This window comes from Canis lupus, chromosome 8 (genome assembly GCF_011100685.1).
Source record: "Canis lupus familiaris isolate Mischka breed German Shepherd chromosome 8, alternate assembly UU_Cfam_GSD_1.0, whole genome shotgun sequence".
Classification (NCBI taxonomy): domain Eukaryota; kingdom Metazoa; phylum Chordata; class Mammalia; order Carnivora; family Canidae; genus Canis; species Canis lupus.
Window position 1 is genome coordinate 19,550,913 of NC_049229.1, and position 18,648 is coordinate 19,569,560.

Sequence of the window (18,648 nt, forward strand, 5' to 3'; positions counted from 1 at the left end):
AACTGTACAGATAAAGCACAGACTACGGCAGACTGGGATAAGCAGAGAGAGAGAAAGGGAGAGAGAGAGAGAGAGAGAGAGAGAGTTAGAGGTTAAAGTGGAGAATAGTTTTTGAACCCCATGTTGAAAGGGGAAACAATGATCATCCTAAGCAAAGTGTATATTTCTGTCAGCATGCCTTTATGTCCTTCCCCTGCTTCCTCCAACTTTCAGACTCTATTATTTGATACTTTACTTCTCAGACACTGAGGACCAGAACAGATGGAAGTTGGAATCCTGGGAGAATGTTGGCTAAAGACATGGGTTTATCTTTCCCAAAGAACACAGGAGTAGAGAGTGTTAAAGTTGAGATGAGGGCAGCCCGGGTGGCTCAGCGATTTAGCACTGACTTCGGCCCAGGGCCTGATCCTGGAGAACTGGGATCGAGTCCCACATTGGGCTCCCTGCATGGAGCCTGCTTCTCCCTCTGCCTGTGTCTCTGCCTCTTTCTTTCTCTGTGTCTCTCGTGAATAAGTAAAATCTTTAAAAAAACGAGAAGAAATTTCAAGGATCATCTTTACCATTTCATATTAAAGCATGGCTTCTTTTTTATAGTCTTCTAAAAGCAGCTGTCTGGTTCCTTTAAAACAACCACAGCAAAGTAATGGTTAATAGCTATTGCTATGGATCAGACCAACTGGGTCTGTCTCTTCTACCTTTGCTAGCTCAGAGAGCTTTTTCTATGCTTCAGTTTCTTTGTAATACAGAGTTAGTAATAATACTTTTTTTTTTTAGTAATAATACTTACTTCAGAATGGTTAAGGAGATTAAAAGAGATGATGTACTTAAAGTATAGCATAGTGTCTGGAGGAAAACTCTTAATGCCTATTAGCAGTTGTTCTCATATGATTATTGTTGGAAGGCTCATTAAAAAGGTTTTTTCCCCCCCATATTTTAAGTTCCAAACAACAAGCCTGGCACTTTTACAGGTTAGAGGAGTTTATGCCTTTTGGAAGCTATTCAAAAGGACTGTCTTTTTCAAATGAGAACCGTTTAAGCATTTAAGCATAGGTAACGTTTCTCTAACTCTTTTGAAATCTAAAAATTCTAAGTTATTTGATCTTTTTATATGTCATGATTTATCATTAGGACTATTCTGCTCTGGGTATTGAGCATGTGTTAATGTTTCTCTAGAAATTCAGTGCAATTCTCCTAGCAGATTGGACAGCAGAGTCAAGTAGAGTCAAGCAGAATTTCACATGGATAGCAATACGTAGGAGACAAGATGCAAGTTCATCAGATGTGTAGTAGGTATGAGAAGAAGATGGAGAGGCCATGGAGAAGCACAATCCACAAACACTGGCAAATGAGGAGTGGGGAGAAAATGAGGAAAGGATTAGTTGAAGGAAATACTATAGGTTTTTGTCTAATTAATTAATGGGACAATTATGACTTTAAGAAGAGTGAAAGGCTGGAGGCTCTGGGTTATAAGGAAGAGAGTAAGTCCAGGTTTGGGCGTGCTGATTTTAAGTTGGTTTTTAGTTGGAAGTAGGATAAAATCAGGGACTCAAAATATAAAATAGAAGTAAGAAGAGATACCAAAGCTAGATCAAGAGATCTGGGGTCAATCAGAGAAATTTTGAAGTGATTAGATAGATGAGCCTGTCAATTAGGAACAACTTGAGAGAAGTGTACCAAGATTGTGGGAAGAGTAATGATAAATTCTGAAGCTAGGGAATTTCAAGAAGAGTAAAAATTACATAGGCAAATAGAAGTGAATACAATCATAGCTAATAAGAATAATGACCAAGAAGAACTGTTCAGTTAAGTAATTTGAAATATATCTCTATGTAAACTTATATTAACTTCTCTGTATCTGTATCTTTCTCTAGCTTTCTATACAGTTTTATCACTTTTTTTAATTGGAGTCCACTTTTGAAGCTAATATACAGTATATATTTGCATTATGCTTAGTGGGGAATCATAAAATCCATTACTATTACAATCAAACAATATAGTGGTTATTATTACCAATACTATTTACAAGTTTCTGGAATGTGCCTAGCTGACTCAGTTAGTAGAGAGCATGCAACTTTTGATCTTGATGAGGTGAGTTTGAGCTCCATGTTGGGCACAGAGATTACTTAAAAATTTTTAAAAAATAAAATAAAATTAATAAGGTTCTGGAATGGAAATTGTCATTATTGTTTAACATTGTTCTTGAAGTATACTGGAAAAAATAGATGTTGGAAATAAAGAGTTATGTTTATTATTATTTGCAAATTATTATTTCAATCCAAAAATCTCCCCAAATCAATAGAGATATTAGAAATACTAACAGTTGATTCATATACCTGGTCAGATTATAAATATGTATGATTCAGGAGCTTACTTTTAAAATTTAGCAATAACCAGATGGAAATAAAATAATCTTGTTATCAAATATTAAAGAAGCATAATATGCCCAAGAATAAGCTCTACTAGACATATACAAGAACTTTGTTAAATAGATAATACTATTTATAATATAATAATATAATACTTCATGAGGGAAACTTAAAAAGATGTAAATAAATGGCATTAACAACTCCTTTGCATGAGATATCTTAATATTGTAAAGAGGTCATTTCTCTCAAAATATTTTTATGGATTTATTAGAATCCCCCTACCACTCACTCCCTACAGAATGGTATATTTTTTTGGAATATGACCAAATAATTTCCAATTTCATTTGAAGAATAAACCTGTACATTAAAAGAATAAATAAGGAAAATTATGGTAAAGAAGAATAATAATATGAAACTTGCTGTTAACATGTCAACTTCTAGCATGCAATTAAAATATTAATGAAAAAAATTAAAAAATATTGACAAGGAATTCAAGGAGACTAAAAAATAGATTGTTTTGTAAATAATATTGAAGTAATTTTAAATTTGGAAAAATACTTAGGTAAGATATTTACTTATCACCATAGATCAAAATGAACACCCAGGTATTAAATATCTAGCTATTCAAATACTGAAATATAAAAGGTGAATAAATTTTACTTTTGTAGTGCTTAAAAGCAAGAATCACTCAGAAAAAAAGATTTCATTATGTAAACATTATTATTTTCTTTTTGACAAAGAAACAGAAACAAAGTTAATAAACCAGTGATATACTGTTTAAAGATACTTGCAATGCAGATGAGAGACAAAATTTTAATTATGTCCATGATATAAATTAAAATATGACAATATAAACAAGACCAACAATAATTAGGCAATTTATGATAGGCAAAATCATCAATCAATAACAATGAAGATATAATTAAATTCATTAGCAGTCAAATATATGCCCCAGTGCACAAATATGTTCCAAGTCTGTGAGCAAATGAAAATTTACATGAACTCTTTGTTGCAGGATAAATTGATGGGACTTTCTGAAGGGTCACCTGACAGTATATATACAATTTGAAGAGTAGCAAGCCTTTTATTTCAGAAAATCCACACTGAGAAATATCTGTTAAAATAATTGAAGGGGCGCCTGGGTGGCACAGTTGGGTAAAGCTTCCAACTCTTGTTTTGAGCTCAGGTCATGATCCTAGGGTCCTGGGATCGAGCCCCAAGTCAGGCTCCACACTCAGTGTGGAGTTTGAGATTCTTTCTCCCTCCCACCCCCTCCCACTAATGCTGTCAATCTCTCTTTCTCAAATAAATAAATAAAATCTTTTCTAAAAAAGGAAATAATTGGAAAAAATATGGATTTACAAAACAATATTATAAATTAAAAAAAGGAAAACATCTTAAATTATCGTCAAGTGAGTGTACGTTGCTGTATACATACACGCACACACATTAGAATATGATGTGGCCATCAAATACTTAAATTGACATGTCCAGGACATGCTCTTAAGTAACAATTATGGGCTACATGTATAATATAATGTTCAGCTCATGAAAAGGGAGCAAATTGTGCAAATTATTTGCTATCACAGCACTGTCAGGAATCCTCAACAATCATAGTCAATTTGAACTTCTTTAATAGAAATTTTTAATAAATGTTCAAGTTATGCTATAATAATGCAGCATCACTTAGCTGACTCTAGTAAATTATGTTGAGATCATTTTCAATTGGAAAATACAGTAAGATATTTACTTATCATCATAGATCAAAATAAATACCCAAATATTAAATATTTAGCTATCAAATACTAGAATAAATTGAGGCAAATAACATTGGACTTTTGCAGTGCTCAAAGACAAGTTATCGTTAAGAAATACTGAGATTTCATTATGTAAGCATTGTATTTTTCCATTTGATGAAAAGAAAAACAAAGTTAATAAAAAATGATATGTTGGTAAAAGATATTTGCAGTATAGATGAGAGGCAAAAATTTAACATATTCAAGATATAAATAGAAGTATAACATTATAAAAAAGACCCTTCAAATGGAATGATCTTCTAGTATTTAAAGGGCAGAAGTAAGGTGATTGTGACAAAGAAAGTGGAGGGAGGGATTGTGTTCAGAGAGAGACCTTCAGATTATACAAAGAACAATTTGGGAGTTGTACCAAAACGTTTGGGCTTTAAGTATAAGTGTATTCCATTTAAGATTTGAGGCAGAAAAGTAATGTGATAGCCCTAAACCCCGAAGAAAGGTCACTCTTGATCAGGAGGGAAGCAGGAAGAGGAGCAGAGGCCAAAAGAATTATTGCTGCATTGGTTTAGGAAAGAGGTAAAGATGGACTTTATAAGGATTACAGGAGTTACCCAATTTCATATATATTTTGGAAATATAACTGGCAGGTCCTGCTGAATGAACCAGTGTTGTTCAACTACAAAGTTGAGTTTTTTAAATTTTTTTAAAAATAGATTTATAGTTGACATAACATTATGTTAATTTCAGGTATACAACATAATGATTGAATATTCGCATATATCATAAAATGATCAACACAATAAGTCTGGCTAACACTCATCACCATACATAGTTACAGTTTTTTTTTCTTAGTATGTAAACTTTCAAGATCTACTTTCCTACTACTTTTATTTTTTTATTTTTTATTTTTTTCCTACTAGTTTTAAATATGCAATACAGTATTATTAACTACAGTCACTATACTGTACATTACTTTCCCATGGCTGAATTCTTTTACAACTGGAATTTGTACTCTTTTATCCCTTTCACTCATTTCACCTACCTCCTGATCTCTGGCTAAGGTAATAACCACCAATCTGTTATCTATATCCATGAACTCAGTTTTTTGCTTTCTTTTTTTTTTTTTTCCAAATTTTTATTTTAGATTCCACATATAAGTGAGGTCTTGCAGTATTTATCTGTTTCTGTCCAACTTATTTCACTTAGCATAATATCATCAAGGTTTATCCATGTTTTTGCCAATGGCAAGATTTTACCCTTTTTTATGGCTGAATAATATCCCATTGTATACATACACCGCATTTTCTTTTTTTTTTTTTACATTTTCTTAATCCATTTATCACTTGAACACTTATATTGCTTCCACATCTTAATTATTGTAAATAATGCTGCAATGAACATGGATGTGCACATAATCCTTTTGAGATACTAATTTTATTTCCTTCTGACAAATACGCAGAAGTGGAATTGCTGGATCATACGGTAGTATTTCTGTTTTTATTTTTTTGACTAATCTTGATATTGTTTTCATAGTGGCTGCACCAATTTATATTTCCATTAAACATGCACAGAGTTTCCTTTGTCTCTACTTCCTTGCCAGCAGTTATTTTTTTTTATCTTTTGATACTAGCCATTCTGACAGATGCGAAGTGCTATCTCATTATGGTTTTTATCTGCATTTCCCTAGTGATTAGTGATATTGAACACCTTTTCATGTACCTGTTGGCCATTTGTGTGCCATCTTTGAAGAAATGTCCATTCAGATCCTCTGCCCATTTTTTTTTCATCATGTTTGGTTTTGCTATCAGATATGTGGCTTGCAAATGTTTTCTCCCATTCTATAGCTTGCCTTTTCATTTCTTGATGGTTTCCTTTGCTGTGCAACTGACAGAATGGGAGAAAATGAAATGAATGTTGTCTGAGCAAGAAGGATGTGGATATAAGAAGATTGTGCATTGTGAAAAATCTGATGTGGTAGAGAAGAAGCCTCGGTGATCAGAAAATTGTTGAACTGATAATTTTAGAATAAGTGACTTGGAAAGTTTAGATGTGATAGTCAGATAGGAGGTGCTGTTTTCAGAGCAGGTCTTTTGTACAACCGTGTGCTTCGGTACCTGAAGTAAGGTGGAAGAAAAGACCAGTGAGACAAAGGAAGCAAAGAAATAAAAGGCCATTGTGGTAGATGGAGCATATCCTGACTTTTAATGTAGCTAAGCATGGTGAGAATATCATTTGTGGATAGGAAGACAGTAAACCAGGAACCAAAAATCTCACTGAATGAGGAATATCACAAGTAGAAGGTCAGAAGGTGGGGGCAAGTAGGAAGGACATGGAGTGGGAGAGTCCGACGACATGCATTTCAAAGGAGCTGTGGTTTTGAGAAAGGGAAGAATCAGTTAAAAAATATCAAGGAGAAGCAAAGAGGAGACTTACTGAGCTTACTTGCCTTTCTTACTCTACTTATTTGCTTCTTCTTTTTCTGAGTATTGGAAGGGGGAAAAAAGCCTCTTATTAAGAAGGAGAAGGGAAACCTATCTTCAAGAAGAGCGCTGTATCAGAGTATTAAGTTGAAGTGAGTTTCAGAGAAAACAAAGTATCAGAGAGGAAGTTTTAAAGGGAATAATAAGTCTTGTAGAGGGGTGGTTCTTAAATACAATAATTACAGCAAGTAATGTTTTAATGATGAATGAGAATAGTTGTAATGCATTATGGTAATATGTCTACTCTTTAGGGCTGGATGGTATTTTAAGATTTTATTTATTTACTCATGAGAGATGCAGATAGAGGCAGATGAAGAATCAGGATCCATCTGGGGTACCTAATGTGGGACTCAATCCCAGGACCCCAAGGTCACGACCTAAGCTAAAGGCAGATGTTCAGCCACTGAGCCACCCAGGCATCCCAGGGCTAGATGGTATTTAAGATATCAGGGAATTTACCACTTGGAACTGATGAAATTTTGTCAAGAAAGAAAACTTGCAAGAAGTTGCAACTTCATTCAGGGAAGTTGGTCTTGAGAGAATGAATACATGGAAAAGTAGGTAATTGAAGAAGGTTTGGACTCTAGGATAAGAAACTGGGAGGAGGAAGGCTCTGGATTTTCCTGTGACTGGAGATTTTTAAGCATTGTAAGATATAGGTCAGTCAAGGTATCTATCATATTCTGAATTGCTGAAATCAGTATCTATGCCAACTACCATCTAGTGGACCTTCCTAATCAACAAAAGCTGGAATACTAAAGGCTACATGACCCAGGCAAATTTCAGTAGAGTTTCTATATGTGCTTTAAGTTCTGTCAATCAAATGGGTTTGGGTGAGACTTGAATTTGGAACTGAGTTAAGGGGAGGAAGGCACAGAGAAGGCCATCACCATTCTGCTGTTACAGATGGTGACAGAGACAAAATGGTTCTGGATTTGGCAGTTCCCAGCCCCAACATCTGGTTTCTTGATAGTAGAAGGAGTATCAGTTGCTTTGGTACCCAAGGAAGAGGTTTTTTTTTTTTTTTTTTTTTTTTTTTTTTTGGAAGCCTAGCCTTCTAGAGTCTGCCTCTTGGGCCCTCTCAATGATTATTTATTTTTTAAAGTAATCTCTACAACCATCATGGGGCTCAAGCTCACAATCCTAAGATCAAGAATTGTATGCTCTAGTGACTGAGCCAGCCAAGCACCCCTCTTAGTAATTAGGGCCATTTTATATCCTATAATAAATTTTATTTTTGCTTATACTACTGGGATGGATTCTTTCCTTTTCTAAAACTACCCCTCCCAAATGTAGATAATTTGCCTGAGGTTGGGCACCTGATTTAGTAATATATGGGTTTGGAGAGTTAAAAATTATTAATTAGGACCATCAAATTTTCTCGTGTGTGTGTGTTTTAGAAATAAGTAAGTCAATTATGAGAGATAATGGTTGTTACTTTTATAAGTTCAGCTTCGTTCAGTGGATAATTGGGAAGAGAGATAATCTTGAACTAATGTGTAGTGTGTGTGTGTGTGTGTGTGTGTGTGTGTGTGCTTGCATGTTGGCAGAAGTATCTAAAATACTGCTGAGTATCTTAAGAATGCTGTAAAGTGACTCTTGATATGACACTTAGCAAAAGAAGGAAGCATTTACTAGTTTAGTAGCTAGTTGTCTCTGCCACAGGAGCACGAACAGACACACTTGCATTTTTGAGCAATAACTAGCCTCATAAAAAGCTGACTTGGAGAACTATATGACTACAAATTGAACTCTTACTATAATTAACTTTAGTACCCTTTGAGGGAATGCTGGGCTTAAATAGATATTTTCATACAGCACATAGAAAATCTAACCCTTTAAATCTGGGTCAGAGATTAATGTGAACATTAGGTATGGTGTGCTCTGGGAGCTCATGCTAGTGTTCTATGGAAGTAATCTTCTAGAATTTAACCTGTGACCCCATTTACAAACTTGAAATATTTAGGAGAATCCCGATGGTAGGAGAAAAAGTGAATTTGACACAGGTTCTACTTTCAGTTATTGAGTAATCTTCGAATTTAACCATTGTTATTGATTTTTTTTGTATTAAATTCTAATATGTGAAAATCAATGTAAATAATGGAGAAAGCTATAGAATTTGAATTGTTATGGAAGAATTGCAGGGGGCCAAAAAACTCAGGGCATAACACAAATTGACCTGGGACAACAAATTTGTTTCACTTTTTAAAGTCTTTAAAATGTTTCAATGTTTTTAATGTTTTAGAAAGCAGCCTGTGATAGTGTGATTTATAAATTATAATAAGAATATATATATTCTTATATATATAATATTACATATATATATTTAGTCTTCATTCCCATTTCTGGTACTGAGTTCCTAAAAGCCTTAAAATTTCCAGCAGAGAGCAGCTAAGGTGTCTCTTGTTATGTTAATGACGTGCCTGTTAGACTCCAGCTGAGGGTGGCAGCTGGTTGCCAAGAGAACCAACTCTGTGATTTGAAGGTTGGAACTTTAAATCCCACCCCTGAGCTCGGTGGAGGGGACGGACTGGAGGTTGAATCAATTGCCAGTGGCTAATGATTTAATCAATCTTGACTAAGTAATGAAGCCTCCATAAAAACCCAAAAGGGCGGGGATTCAGGGAGCTTCCCAGTCTGTTGGATGAGTGGCACGCCTGGGGAAGGTGTGCAATCTACTTTCCCTTTCCCGCCCTTTGTATTTCTCCCATCTGGCTGTTGCTGAGTTATATCCTTATCATAAACTGGCAATCTAATAAGTAAAATGTTTCTCTGACTTCTATGAGCTGCTCTAACAAATTAATTGAACCCAAAGAGAAGGTCATTGGAACCTCTGATTTATAGCAGGTAGGTCAGAAGCAGTGGTAACAACCTGAGCTTATGCCTGGCATGGAAAGTGGGAGGGGTCAGGGGATAGTCTTGTAGGACTGATGCTATCCCTGGGTAGAAAGTATCAGAATTGAGTTGAATTGTAGGACACCCGGCTGAGAGAATTCCTGATTGAGAATTGCTGATTGGTATAGGGAGGCATCCACACACGCATGTTAGAACTGGGTACAGGATCCTATGAGATAATAGTTTTCTCTCCAACTATTTGCGATTAAAAAAAAAAAAAAAAGAAAGAAAGAAAGGGAGAAAAGAATTGCCACCAATGCTAAAAAAAAAAAAAAATACAGTAAATTCCCAATAATTTTTTTTACCTAGATTAGTGGTTGTTAATATTTTGTCACATTAGCCTGTTCTCCCTGTTTCTCAGATAAATGGATATCTAGCTACTATAGGTATACGTTTTTTTGCTGATCTGGATGAGCTATTGAAGACATCATGATGCAAGACCTCTAAATACTTGAACCTGTCCCTCCTCTAAGAACCAGGACATTCTCTTATATGAAAATAATACAGAGTGTGATACAAGAAATGTAACACAAAGTTGATAGTCTTATCTAAAATATAGCATATTAAAAGTTCTCCAGTTGTGTAGTAATGGCATTCATAGCTAGTTTTTAGCCTAATCTGAGATGCAAACAGGGATCATGCACTGCATGTAGTTGTCGGGATTACTTTCTCTGCCTTAAAAGAAATATTTTAATAGTGTTGACATTTTTAAAGAGTCAAAGCAGGTGTTTTGCAGAATATTTCTGAGTTTTGATTTGTCTGATCACTTTCTCATGAAGATTCAAGTTGAACATTTGTCAGAGAGTATTGCAGTAGGACACCTGTGATATTAGTTTCCCTCATCATTGGTGTTGTTATGTCTACATAGTTACTAGTGGTGCTGACTTCTGTTGGAAAGCTACCCCTTCCCCTTTGTCATTCATTAGTAATCAGAGAGGTGATATTTTAAAAATGTGTGAAAATCCCATTCTCCAACAACTTTCATCCAATTGATGAACTTTGAACGAAGTATTAAAAGCTTTAGCAAAGTGATTATTTTCTATTTTGGTTGTTCCTGTGTTACTCCTTCCCTCCACACTACCTGTCTGTTATTTCATCCTTCACTTTCTTGCTTCCTTCTTCTGTTTCTTTTCTTCTATGATTTTCACTGCAGACTCATAAATTCAATGCTTTACAGCTACTATGATCTGTTTTCTTTTCTGTAATTGTACTAGGCAAGGACTGCATGGTGGCAATTATTGCATTTCATACATTGTTGCCTCTATGAGATACATTGCTGCATTCTAGGCATCCTTGTATCCCATATGCAGAGTTGATTTGGGGAGAATGATGCCCTAAACATGGTAGTTACTCTCTTTCTCTCCTCTCCCCCTTTCTACATATCTATCTATATATATATATGCTTTCAACATAGCTAATCAGTTTTCCAGGATTTCCTTACTTTCTGCCATAAGAAAGTCACTTTGCTTTATTCTCTTTCTACCAGTCTTGGTATCAGTTGTGTCTCTAGGAGCTCTCATTCTTCTTAAGAGGATCTATGTTTAGAAACCAAGGTCTAGGGGCACCTGGGTGGCTCAGTGGTTGAACACTTTTGGCTTAGGTCACGATTTCAGGGTCCTGGGATCAAGTCCTGCATCAAGTTCCCAGAGGGAGCTTTGGGGGAAGCCTTTTATACAGACTGGTTGGGGCTTAAGTGCTCACTGCTAATATTTGAACAGAGACTTGAGGAAAGTTGAGGACTAAATCATTCTAATACCTAGGAGAGTTTTTTAGACAAGAAACTGCAAACACAGAGCCTCTTAGAAAGGTGAGTAATATCTAGAAAGATCTAGGACAAGCAGCCACATTAGTGGGCCTGGAGCCGTGGGAGGGAGAGTTGAGTGGATGAGGCTTTTAGAGCTTTGTACAGACTTGTATTCTGCCTGGGGTTTGAGTAACCATTAGAATGTTTTGAGAATAACAATGATAGCATCCAGTTATGGTTTAGAGATTATTCTGGCCATTGGGTTAGAGAACAGACTGAAGAGGGCTTGATTAGGAAAAGGAAGAGTAGTTAGGAGGCTATAGCCAGAATCCTGCCTCATCCAGAAGATAGTGTGGGACAGACAGATGGTGGGACATGGTCAGATTCTAGATATATTTTGAAGCTGAAGACCACAGGATTTGTTGATAAGTTAGATGTAGAATGTGGGGGAATGAAAGAAATTAAAGATGGCTTCACAATTTTGGCCATTGATTTCTTGGGCTGTGATAAGGACTACATGGTTAATTCATATATAGTATTTTCAAACAGTGCCTAGGATGTGATAAGCAATCAATAAGTATTCGCTTTTTTAAAAAAAAATTTAATGCCTGTTAGTTATTTTCCACTCTCTTCTTTATGCCTTTATGTTTGTTTTCATGTTTTTGATTTCTGGATTTTAACTTGGCTGTCACCTTAACAGTATTCCTCTCAAGTGCTAACCATCTAGCTCTATAAATTTTAGTAATACAGTAATCTTAGTGCCACAGCCTAGCACTGAAATCAGCATATAGTTCACTTACTGTGTAGCTATGGGCAAATTACTAATCTCTCAATTTCATCTCCTATGAAATGAGGATAATGATATTTACCTCCCAAGGCTATTATGAAAATTAAAGAATATCCAGATTCAAAAATGAAAGTCACTACAAAGTATGAGTGATTGCAGTTTTTATTGTTGCCTACACTCTGAGAAGGCTCTTTATGCTAATCCTAGCCACTTAGAGCCATGAAAGAAATGAATTTGAATGCATTAGTCATTCACACTGAGTTTTATTCTTGTTTGGTAATATTTGAATGTTTTTATTGGTGAGATTTGTTTTTTATATTTCGCAGTATGGGATTTATTGAGACCTGAGCAGCTCTATTGAACCACTTTTAAAAAATTTTAATGAACCCAAATCTTTCACTCAGGATGAATATTGGACTTGGGAAGGGAGTGAGGCAGAAGGCAGTTTAGAACATATGTATGTCTAAGTCATTCAACTTAAGAGGGCTCCATACCTTTGTGCATATTAGATACTGCCAAGGTACAACTATTGAACACAACTGTTAGGATTTTCAGTGCTCAGCAAATCTAGTGTGCAATAATTACTGGAACTTCAACAACTTTAAGGGGAGGAAGTTGTAAAGCCTTGATTACTTATGCAAAAACTAAGGAAAGAACACCAAGGGACTGAGTGTGGCTTTTGTTCACCTTATTTCAGTTGTTAGGTGCCTACTGAGACTGAAGATGGATGAAAAAGAACCCTGTGTATTTTTCTTAAACTAGGTAGGCATACATGGCACCGCCGTTGTTCATTATTTTATATTAATTTGCTGCTTGCAGATATTTCTTCATAGACTTCGTAGACTTATTTTAAACCAAAAATCCTCATTCTCTCACCCACTGAGTTATGCTTCTTAGGCTAATATACTTCTGCCTAATTAGTAGAAAAGGGAATTGAAGCCAAGAGAAACCAAATCACGGGGTTATTTGCTTACTAAGGGAGGGAAATGCAACCTTGCTTTCAAGTGGCTCATCTGTATCACCCATCGACATTCTCGACCTACAGATGAATTACGAAATCTTGGTCATTTAGGTATTGGAACTGTCCTAAGTACCAGAAGAAAGTGATATTGGAGCTTTTGCATTTCTTTATAAAAGTTTTATGGAGAAGTGAGTTTATAGTTTCATTAAATTTTAAGCACACGACAGATATATACAAAATAATTTCACAGTCCTATTTCCAGGAAAGGTTTGGGGATACCTGTGCAACCTGTTCAGCAAGCATGTGTATTATGCGTTTTACTTTTACCCTAAATGTTGTAAGCAGGTGGTTGTCACTGGAATTAGTTTTCTTGTCTGACCCATATCAGAAATGCAGCATTTTAGAGTTAAAATTATAAAATAACTCTATAAAAATAGTTACAGCATTTGGGAGGAAGCTCATAAGGTAACTTGAAAATTCTTTTGTAACTAAGATACAAATGGCTTTTAAAACCCTTTGATATTTATGAGCACCTTCAAAATATGGGATAAGTCTTAGAGTCATTTAAAATATTTAAGTACTTATAACATTTTAGGCAATATTGTGATTCATGATGAAGCCATATTTGCACATATATCCATAGTCAATTTGAAAGCCTCGTTATAAAGGGCTTGAATAAGTATGAAATAACTTAATAGGCACCCTCCCCCCACACTATCTGTCAAAAGCACCCTGTGGAATTGATGAATTGTAAGTCTGTTTGTCATCATGAATATTCCCGTTTTCTTTCACATAGAGAATAGTGATATGGAAATGCTGGGATTCAGAACCAGTGATCACAAAAAGATTCTTGAGATGTCTTTGGTGCAAGAAGGTGGTTTAATGACAGCAAGGGGACAGGCAGGACCAGTAAGCATAAAAGGCTGCCCCAGGATTGTGAGGAGCAACTGACTATATACAATGGAATCGGGGGAGGTAAGACGGGAAGTTTCCAAAAGAATTTTCATAATGCTACACAAGACTCATAGTATCCTGCAGGCCTAGCTTTTGTCAAGCTAAGGTTGTTTTTCCCTCTAGCAAAACATTAATGTTGAGAGAGTTGGGAATTCCTGGAGGAATGTCATTCTCTGCCTGTCTCAAGTATTTGTCAAGGGACTGCAAATTATAAGGAAATCTAATTTTATCTGTTTCTTTTGCCTTTGTTCCCCATATCAAATAGGAATAGGAATTGTTTAGTAAAGTGAAAGAGGCTTTTGAAAACTAGATTTGAAAAAAACAAAACAAAACTGTAACCTATATCTACAATCTTCATTCCTTACTTTTTTAATGAATTAAGCAGAAATTTTATTGCTAAGCTCATCAGAGATTGTTACAAACACAGATAAAGTATCCCACATTTAACCAAAGGTACACTTACGAAAGTAAGTATGCCTTTTTTACATCAAAGTAAAACACTTGTGCCCTTAAGGATTCATTTACATTGTAGTGTTTTCACATTATTTTGTTTTTAATCATTTGCAGTATTCTGAATATCACATTTAAACTTTTTTCTAAAAAAATGAAATAATGTAGTTTGTTTTAAGTACAACCATAGCTATGAAGTAGAGGAACTTAAGACAAAGACCAAATCTGTTTGATACACAGGATGGGGCAATTTAATACACAACACAATATCAATCTTTCCAAGTAAGTTTGCTAAGAAACAGCTTCCATATTTAGTGTTACAAATAAAACAATCTTCTCATTTGGAAAAGTTAATACATAACTCATGAAGGAGGTGTATTTTGGAATATTTGGTGGTAACATTTTTGTTTGTCTTGAATATAAAAGCAGTTTACCAAAAAAAAAAAAATCAGGCCAATATTATTTAACATTTCCTCCTTTACCCACTTTCCTTATCTGAGTAGAAACTCATTCATTTCTGTAGAATTTTGGCTATAGGAATGGATCACAGGAAAGGTCTGAAATATCTAAGTCATTTGGCTGGAGAAAAGTGTTTTCTTGAGACTTGGAGGCAATCATTCCTCACTTTGCACTTAAAAGCATTCCTCAAAAAAAAAAAAAAAAAAAAAAAGCATTCCTCAGCAAACTTCTTCCCTACAGTCTTTAGAATAAAGCATAGGATCTGGGCTCCTGGAAGAGGTTGCTTCCAGCTGGGACACCTACCAGCTGAGCATCCTTGCAGGCTTTCTGGATGTAGTACTGTTGAAACTCTGCAGCGACTGGGAGACCTTGGTCCTCCCCATGCCAGCCTCCAGCTGGAGCTATTCCACCAATGCTGTGGGGCTCCCACTGAATTGGACCTGGAAGGGAAGGTGGCTTCACTAGGCTCCCGCAGGCCTTAATTATCAAATTCATCTATAGTCTAATTATTTACAAAGGTTTAAATAAACAGCAACTTAATATTACTCAACCAAATAATTAAAGGAACAAGAAAAGTTTTTCTTGAATTCTGTATCTAAATAAATATATGTGTGTGTGTATATATATGATACATATATCATTATTTTTTGTGTTCTGTGCTGAAAGGGTAAGTAATGTCACAGAGATCATCTATAAATCATTTTAGACCCAATGCAGACAATAGCTCTTAGTATTTTATATTTGAACAAATTATTGGAAACATATTTGTCAGAGAAGTTTGACCTTGAGAAAATACCAGAGTAATTTTCCAATGAACAGACAGGTGTTTTTGTTCATAGAATTATAAAGGGAAAAAAAGAACCTATAATTTTACTTAATACACTTCTGATAAATGTGTGATTGGCACTTGTAGCATCTTCCTTTAATCACAATTTAATTAATACATACAACTTTGTTCAGGAAAAGTGGTGAATAATCATTGTTGCTGTAATTATTCACTTTTTGCTGTCTGAGAATAACCTCTAAAATCTTGTAATGTATCTTTCAAACCATTTTTCTTTCAATATGTGTTATGGAATTCATTTCTAATACATAAAATTTTCTCATATGTAAATGTAAATAACATAATGAACTTCATGAAAGTTTTGCATATGTATCCAATGGCCTGTATTTATCCTATTATATATTGAATTACATGTATAATTTTGAGATTTTAGCATAATTTTCCCAAATACCTTAATGCCATGTAAAATTTTTCTCCTTGTTCATTTCTCCCTTTAGAAAAGAAGATCTGTATTTACTATTAGTTTAATATACCTATGCCCTTGGATATGATATATCAATAGTCACTACATTTTAAAGCATATAATTTTTATTCAATCAGATGATTTCTAATCACAGATTTTAGGGTCAATGCCAATTTATCTATTTCAGCAAAACTAAAACTGATTGCACTTACTTAACTCATTATCCTGTTCCTTAATTTTTACTTCTGCCTCTCTGTGTACTGTAGTTGTTTCTTACTTTCTCAGACCTTTGAGCTGCTTTCCATTCTTTGGTCACCTCTCTATATTTTTTAAAAGATTTATTTATTTATTTGAGAGGGACAATGAGAGAAAGCTTAGTATCTATCAGGAGGGGGCAGAGGGAAAGGGAGAGAGAATCTCAAGCAGACTCCGCACTGAATACCAAGCCAGACACAGGGCTCCATCCCATTACTGTGAGATCATGACCTGAGAGGAAACCAAGAGTAGGTTGCTTAACCAACTGTGCCACCCAGGTGCTGTTGGGTCATGTCTTAAACTCTGTTCATCGTCTCTGTTTCTACCCAGAAGTATGCTGGATCAAAATGTTTGAACATTTGCAAGGCACTAGTTATATGCTGGATTATAATTGTATCCTGGCCCACAGCCTTGATTCTCCCACTCTTACTAAAGTCAGAAAACATGCTGTTTTAGTCCACATGACTGTGCAAGTATTTTCTGTGCATGTTCAGAAGATGGCTTGCATAAGACCTTAGAGGATTTATTTATCCTTTTGTTCTAGAGATTGGAACAATTTGTTTATTTGTCATGTATACCTCAATGCAACTACTTAGATTATGCGTATTGGTGGTACTCAAATAGTAGGGGAGTAAGTCACCTGGAGTGCTTGTAAAGATATTTATTTGTTGGTCAAACATTCTGATTCAGTAGGTAGTAGGTGTTACCTGGGATACTACAGTGTTAGCAGAAACCTAAGTAATTCTGGTACATGTGGTCTAAGGAGGATACTCTTTGTTAAATATTTTTTTTTTATTTTTTATTTATTTATGATAGTCACAGAGAGAGAGAGAGAGAGAGGCAGAGACATAGGCAGAGGGAGAAGCAGGCTCCATGCACCGGGAGCCCGACGTGGGATTCGATCCCGGGTCTCCAGGATCGCGCCCTGGGCTAAAGGCAGGCGCCAAACCGCTGCGCCACCCAGGGATCCCTAAGGAGGATACTCTTAAAAAAAAAAAAAAAAAAGTAAAATTTCTCCATCTATGAGCTACTTAGAATAAGAAACTAAGTCTAAGGTTTGGCTAAGTCTAAGCATCCATTTCTCTTTCCTGCCTAATTGCAACAAGAAGAATAGCTCTGGCTCCAATCTTGGATTCATTGCACTTCTGTCTCTTACAACCTTATATGATTTGAAATTATTATGCACTCATTTCTGTGAGGTACAAAAGATAGACTCCAATTTCAGATGGCTTAGAAGAAATTTTATTTGCAAGTATATCACTACTTCTTCCAACTTATTAAAAGGTTTCAGAGACAGAAGATACATTGTAGATAATTTATTCTAATCCCCTCTTTCTAAATGAAATGGAATGTAGTCTTTTTAAAGATTTTCTAAATTAAACATAAGCTAGTTATTGGTATTGTCACTAGTAGAAGATAGGTCTCTTTAGTCGCAGTAGGAACTCTTCCCACTGAAGCAATATTTTAAAAATTTTATTATTTATGAGAATCATCTAAGTACTTATCAAAATAAGTATTCCTGGGCTCAACCTCAGAAATCTTGGGAAACAGGGATCAACAGGAAACTATCTTTTTAACCATCATCCAGTGAGATATGAGTGTAAGTGGTCCAAGGACCACATTATGTGAAGTACAATATCCGGCTAGAAGGGTTGAAGAGTTAAATAAGACTTGATAACCAGCTTTAATTAGTTAAGAAAAAAGCCATTCAGCTAGGTTCTACAACAGGCCCTGGGCTAATAGATATAGTCCTTACCATTCAGGAAGCCCACTGGTTAGAGGTGGTAGTGACAGGCAAATGAACCAGTTACAGCATGTTAGATGATATGGAGCATAGGGAAAGGAGTGTCAGTAAGGCCCTCAGGAAAAACACACAGAGTGACCCCAGTGAGGGGAGTAGAATATGGCCTAGGGCTGTCAGGCAAGGAATGTAGCTTGGGTAGGGGGAGAACCATGAACAATAAAAATTTGTGATGAGGGAAAGCATGACGTATAGGATTTTTACAGGAAGTGGGTGTGTGCTTAGCACCCATCATAATATTCAGGAAACACTTGTCATTATTTGTATTTAGCAATGGGCTAAAACTATATGGATTGGGAAAGAGAATCCCATGAAAGACATATGGGAAAGCCTGGGGGAACTGAAGTTTTACATGAAGCAGCAAGCAGATACTTAGGGTGGATGATATGTCTATAACTCAGTCCTACAAATTCACTGATAAATTATTTATGGGAGAGCCAGCAGTTTTCAAGGACCTGGGCTTTGAGCATCTGGGAAGATGAAATTTCAAGGAGA

General features: G+C 35.5%; 1 protein-coding gene across 5 annotated transcripts in view; it reads left to right on the forward strand.

Annotated features, from left to right (window-relative positions):
* LRFN5 (leucine rich repeat and fibronectin type III domain containing 5) overlaps positions 1-18,648 on the forward strand; it is a 236,379-nt gene that overhangs the window by 33,553 nt on the left and 184,178 nt on the right. The window lies entirely within an intron of this gene.